This window comes from Oncorhynchus mykiss, chromosome 3 (genome assembly GCF_057628025.1).
Source record: "Oncorhynchus mykiss isolate SJ-2025 chromosome 3, ASM5762802v1, whole genome shotgun sequence".
Lineage (NCBI taxonomy): Eukaryota > Metazoa > Chordata > Actinopteri > Salmoniformes > Salmonidae > Oncorhynchus > Oncorhynchus mykiss.
This window is the reverse complement of record NC_143024.1, coordinates 2,949,282-2,955,971: the sequence shown is the minus strand read 5'-3', so window position 1 is coordinate 2,955,971 and position 6,690 is coordinate 2,949,282.

Genomic DNA, 6,690 nt, shown 5'->3' with positions numbered 1-6,690 from the left:
CTCAGGAGACCAGTTAGAGAGCAAATGTTCATTTTTTCCAAAAATATTATTTTTGTTGGCGAAATAGCTCCCGTTTGTTCGTCACGTTTGGCTAAGAAATCGACCGGAAAATGCGGTCACTACAACGCTGTACTGTTTTCCAAATTAGCTCCATAATATCGACAGAAACATGGCAAACGTTGTTTAGAATCAATCCTCAAGGTGTTTTTCATATAACAATTCGATAATATACCCGTCGGGACAATTGGTTTCTCATAAGAAGCGATTGGAAAAATGGCTACTTGTGTACTTTACGCAAGATTTTCTGCGGGAGCCATTATGTGACCACTTGCTATATATGGTCCCTTACAGCTATTCTTCAACATAAATGCGTAAAAAGACGTCACAATGCTGTAGACACCTTGGGGAATACGTGGAAAACGTAAGCTCATTCGTAGCTCATTCACAGCCATATAAGGAGTCATTGGCATGAGGCGGTTTCACTTCCTGATTGGATTTTTATCTGGGTTTCGCCTGTCACATCAGTTCTGTTGCACTCACAGACAATATCTTTGCGTTAAAGTGTTTTCTATCCAAAGTTGTTAATTATATGCATAGTCGAGCATATTTTCGTGACAAAATATCTTGTTTAAAACGGGAACGTTTTTTAACCAAAAATGAAAATACTGCCCCCTAGTTACAAAAGGTTAATAGTTCAAACAAGGTTAACTAATGCAGGCAGTGTATGTCTCTACGCACCCCAATGTGTCCCTCCTTCCAAGCTGTGTGTGTGTGTGATTGAGTTTTCCTTTGAAATTTTATGGGAAAAAATGACTGATTTACAGTTCATGGGGGTTGCCTAATCACACATATGAAGTTTTGGACAGATCTGACTTTTTTAACCCTTCGAAACAGCCCCTGTGACACCAATTATGGCACTTCGGGTTGGCACAGGAAGCTATAAGTCAACACATATCCTCATTGGGGTATGCTTTTACAGAATCCTGAGTTTTAAGTCTTTACGTTAAGAACTGATTTACACAGGCTTGAATGCACTATGTCTGTCAAACTGCAGGCAGGGTATGGATATACACGTTTAGGGTGATTTTAACCACTTCAGGTTGCTACAGGAAGCTTAGAATCGACACAGGTAGACCTCATAGTGGCTTGATGGACTGTCATTGAAGACAGGTTCATAAGGCATTCATAACCTACATAGGCTTCAGGTTGACTTTAGAGGAGCAGGCAATGTATTCCTATGGGGAGAGAAGTCATTGTAATCTGTGAGACCAAAAAAACCCTGTTTTACTGTTAAGGGTTAATGCCACACGGTCAAGGTTAGGCTTGCACGGATCGGGAGGACCTCAGGAACGTACCTGAGGTCGAATTGTGCTTCTCACCCTAACGGTTCTCTCACTGTCACCCAAAAGCAAATGACATTTAGGGCCAGGCTTCATTTTGGGCCTACGTTTTTTCACGGTCGCTGCACTCAGAGCGAGCTACGGTCAAGTGGGGCATCTCGTTGAACTCGGCAAAGGCCTTGAGAATATGGAAATGCCATTGCAGGCTCTGTGTGTCTTTAAGCACCGCACTTTGTCACTCCATCCTTGCTGTGTGTGTGTGTGTGTGTGTGTGTGTGTGTGTGTGTGTGTGTGTGTGAGAGAGCTTTTCTTTGACATCTGTTGGGAGAAATGACTGACTTACAGTTCATGGGGGTTGCCTAATCACACATATTAAGTTTTGAAAAGATCTGACCTTTTTAACCCTTCGAAACAGCACCTATGACATCATTTTAAGGCACTTCCGGTTTACACAGGAAGCTGAAAGCGACCTCTAATGCATATTATAAGATGTGTGCATGAAGTGTATTATGTTACAGGTCAGATGTCACATTCCTGTTGTCATTCTGAAATACATCGAAGTAGAAACTTAGTGTGGAATGGATTAGGTCCGGGATCTTTTAACCACTGGTAGTAATGTCACATGATCTCCCTGACCAATCAGCTATCGAAGACTGACAAATTGTAGAGACGTGACAGGGCATCGGCCTTGGTGTTCTTAGAACCTGGACGATAGGTCAGCGTGAAGTCAAATCTTGTGAAGAAAAGGGCCCACCTTTTTTTTTAACATCGATGGGGTTGTAGCGGAGCGGGTCGAGAGCTTCAAGTTCCTTGGTGTCCACATCACCAACAAACCATAATGGTTCAAACATACCAAGAAGGTTGTGAAGAGGGCACGACCACGCCTTTTCCCCATCAGGAAACTGAAAAGATTTGGCATGGGTCCCCAGATCCTCAAAAAGTTCTACAGCTGCACCATCGAGAGCATCCTCACCGGTTGCATCACCGCCTGGTATGGTAACTGCTCGGCATACGAACATAAGGCGCTACAGAGGGTGGTGCGTACGGCCCAGTACATCACTGGGGCCAACCTTCCTGCCATCCAGGACCTCAACCCAGGCGTTGTCAGAGGAAGGACCAAAATATTGTCAAAGACTCCAGTCACCCAAGTCAAAGACTGTTCTCTCTACTACTGCCATAAGACTGCAGAACAATTAACAATTGTTTTTACACTGCTGCCACTCGCTGTTTATTATCTATGAATAGTCACTTTAGCCCTACCTACATGTTCAAATTGCTTCCATTAACCTGTACCCACGCACATCGACTCGGTACCTGTACCCCCTCGCATCGACTCGGACCTGTACCCCCGCGCATCGACTCGGTACCTGTACCCCCGCGCATCGACTCGGTACCTGTACCCCCGCGCATCGACTCGGTACCTGTACCCCCGCGCATCGACTCGGTACCTGTACCCCCGCGCATCGACTCGGTACCTGTACCCCCGCGCATCGACTCGGTACCTGTACCCCCACACATCAACTCGGTACCTGTCCCCCTGCTCATCGACTCGGTACCTGTACCCCCACACATCGACTCGGTACCTGTACCCCCACACATTAACTCGGTACCTGTACGTATGTTGCCTCATTATTGTGTTACTTTTCTAAACTTTAGTTTATTCAGTAAGTATTTGCTTCACTATTTTCTTAACTGCAGGGTTGGTTAAGGGCTTGTGAGGAAGCATTTCACTGTAAGGTCTGTACACCACCTCTACCTTGTCACAACACAACTGATTGGTTCAAACGCATTCAAACGCATTAAGAAGGACAGAAATTCCACAAATTAACTTTTAACAAGGCACACCTGTCAATAGACAGGCATTCGAGGTGACTACCTCATGAAGCTGGTTGAGAGAATGCCAAGAGTGTGCAAAGCTGTCATCAAGGCAAAAGGTGGCAACTTTGAAGAATCTCAAATATAAAATATTTATTTACAACTTTTTTGTTGTTGGTTACAACATGATTCCATATGTGTTCTTTCATAGTTTTGATGTCATCCATATTATTCTACAATGTAGAAAATAGTAAAAATGAAGAAAAACCCTTGAATGAGTAGGTGTGTCCAAACTTTTGACAGGCACTGTATGTAACCCCACAATTTCAACATTAGTGACAAGGAAGTCATTTTTCTGAAGTATTTGCACAATATTTCATTTGTTGCATTTGTGTGTGTGTGGTGGAGGACTGTTATCACGTTTCATCATTGTCTCAACATATTGGTGTTAAGTCTGACGGACCTAGATATTGTGACTGACCTATAAAAGTCTGGTGGAATATCACTAGTAAGTTTGTTTTATTCTCAAGTAGCTGCCTGTACTCCAGCACATCAAGTCTGTGAATATTAAACTAACAGCTTCTTCACCCAAAAAGGTGTATGCATATTCGAGGTCGACCGATTAATCGGAAGGGCCGATTTCAAGTTTTCAAAACAATTGGAAATCTGTAACTGTTTAACTGGTCTAGGAACAGGGGGTTAACTGGTCTAGGAACGGTGGGTTAACTGGTCTAGGAACAGGGGGTTAACTGGTCTAGGAACAGTGGGTTAACTGGTCTAGGAACAGGGGGTTAACTGGTCTAGGAACAGTGGGTTAACTGGTCTAGGAACAGGGGGTTAACTGGTCTAGGAACAGGGGATTAACTGGTCTAGGAACAGGGGGTTAACTGGTCTAGGAACAGTGGGTTAACTGGTCTAGGAACAGGGGATTAACTGGTCTAGGAACAGGGGGTTAACTGGTCTAGGAACGGTGGGTTAACTGGTCTAGGAACAGGGGGTTAACTGGTCTAGGAACAGGGGGTTAACTGGTCTAGGAACAGTGGGTTAACTGGTCTAGGAACAGTGGGTTAACTGGTCTAGGAACAGTGGGGTTAACTGGTCTAGGAACAGTGGGTTAACTGGTCTAGGAACAGTGGGTTAACTGGTCTAGGAACGGTGGGTTAACTGGTCTAGGAACAGGGGGTTAACTGGTCTAGGAACAAGGGGTTAACTGGTCTAGGAACAGGGGGTTAACTGGTCTAGGAACAGTGGGTTAACTGGTCTAGGAACAGTGGGTTAACTGGTCTAGGAACAGTGGGGTTAACTGGTCTAGGAACAGTGGGTTAACTGGTCTAGGAACAGTGGGTTAACTGGTCTAGGAACAGTGGGTTAACTGGTCTAGGAACAGTGGGTTAACTGGTCTAGGAACAGTGGGTTAACTGGTCTAGGAACAGTGGGGTTAACTGGTCTAGGAACAGTGGGTTAACTGGTCTAGGAACGGTGGGTTAACTGGTCTAGGAACAGGGGGTTAACTGGTCTAGGAACAGGGGGTTAACTGGTCTAGGAACAGTGGGTTAACTGGTCTAGGAACAGTGGGTTAACTGGTCTAGGAACAGTGGGTTAACTGGTCTAGGAACAGTGGGGTTAACTGGTCTAGGAACGGTGGGTTAACTGGTCTAGGAACAGTGGGTTAACTGGTCTAGGAACAGTGGGTTAACTGGTCTAGGAACAGTGGGTTAACTGGTCTAGGAACAGTGGGTTAACTGGTCTAGGAACAGGGGGTTAACTGGTCTAGGAACAGTGGGTTAACTGGTCTAGGAACAGGGGGTTAACTGGTCTAGGAACAGGGGGTTAACTGGTCTAGGAACAGTGGGTTAACTGGTCTAGGAACAGTGGGTTAACTGGTCTAGGAACAGTGGGTTAACTGGTCTAGGCTATTCTTCAACATAAATGCGTAAAAAGACGTCACAATGCTGTAGACACCTTGGGGAATACGTAGAAAACGTAAGCTCATTCGTAGCTCATTCACAGCCCTATAAGGAGTCATTGGCATGAAGTTTTGGAAACTTCAAAGTGTTTTCTATCCAAAGTTGTTAATTATATGCATATTCGAGCATCTTTTCGTGACAAAATATCTTGTTTAAAACGGGAACGTTTTTTATCCAAAAATGAAAATACTGCCCCCTAGTTACAAAGGGTTAATAGTTCGAACAAGGTTAACTAATGCAGGCAGTGTATGTCTCTACTACCCAATGGGTCCCTCCTTCCCTCCTAAGCCCTAACCCTAACCCCTAACCCTAACCCTAACCCAACCCTAACCCTAACACCCCAATGGGTCCCTCCTTCCAAGCTGTGTGTGATTTAGTTTTTCTTTTAAATGTTATGGGAGAAATGACAGGCTTCATTTTGGGCCTACTTTTTTCACGGTCGCTGCACTCAGAGCGAGCTACGGTCAAGCGGGGCATCTCGTTGAACTCGGCACAGCCTAGAGATTATGGAAATGCCATTGCAGGCTCTGTGTGTCTTTAAGCACCGCACTTTGTCACTCCATCCTTGCTGTGTGTGTGTGTGTGTGTGTGTGTGTGTGTGTGTATGTGTGTGTGTGTGAGAGAGCTTTTCTTAGACATCTGTTGGGAGAAATGACTGACTTACAGTTCATGGGGGTTGAGGCCTAATCACACATAGGAAGTTTTGGAAAGATCTGACCTTTTTAACCCTTTGAAACGGCACCGGAAGTCAAAAGTCAAAAATAGCAAAAATTTTGAAAAAACTTCACACCCTTAAAAAGTGCTTTCTAGACCGTTTTTCGAAATATGCCAGACAAGCAGACAAGCATTTGTGTAAGTTTATCATGGCATAATAAAAATAAGAAAAGCAACCAAATTAAATCATTTACCTTTGAAGAACTTCGGATGTTTTCACTCAGGAGACCAGTTAGAGAGCAAATGTTCATTTTTTCCAAAAATATTATTTTTGTTGGCGAAATAGCTCCCGTTTGTTCGTCACGTTTGGCTAAGAAATCGACCGGAAAATGCGGTCACTACAACGCTGTACTGTTTTCCAAATTAGCTCCATAATATCGACAGAAACATGGCAAACGTTGTTTACAATCAATCCTCAAGGTGTTTTTCATATAACAATTCGATAATATACCCGTCGGGACAATTGGTTTCTCATAAGAAGCGATTGGAAAAATGGCTACTTGTGTACTTTACGCAAGATTTTCTGCGGGAGCCATTATGTGACCACTTGCTATATATGGTCCCTTACAGCTATTCTTCAACATAAATGCGTAAAAAGACGTCACAATGCTGTAGACACCTTGGGGAATACGTGGAAAACGTAAGCTCATTCGTAGCTCATTCACAGCCATATAAGGAGTCATTGGCATGAGGCGGTTTCACTTCCTGATTGGATTTTTATCTGGGTTTCGCCTGTCACATCAGTTCTGTTGCACTCACAGACAATATCTTTGCGTTAAAGTGTTTTCTATCCAAAGTTGTTAATTATATGCATAGTCAAGCATATTTTCGTGACAAAATATCTTGTTTAAAAC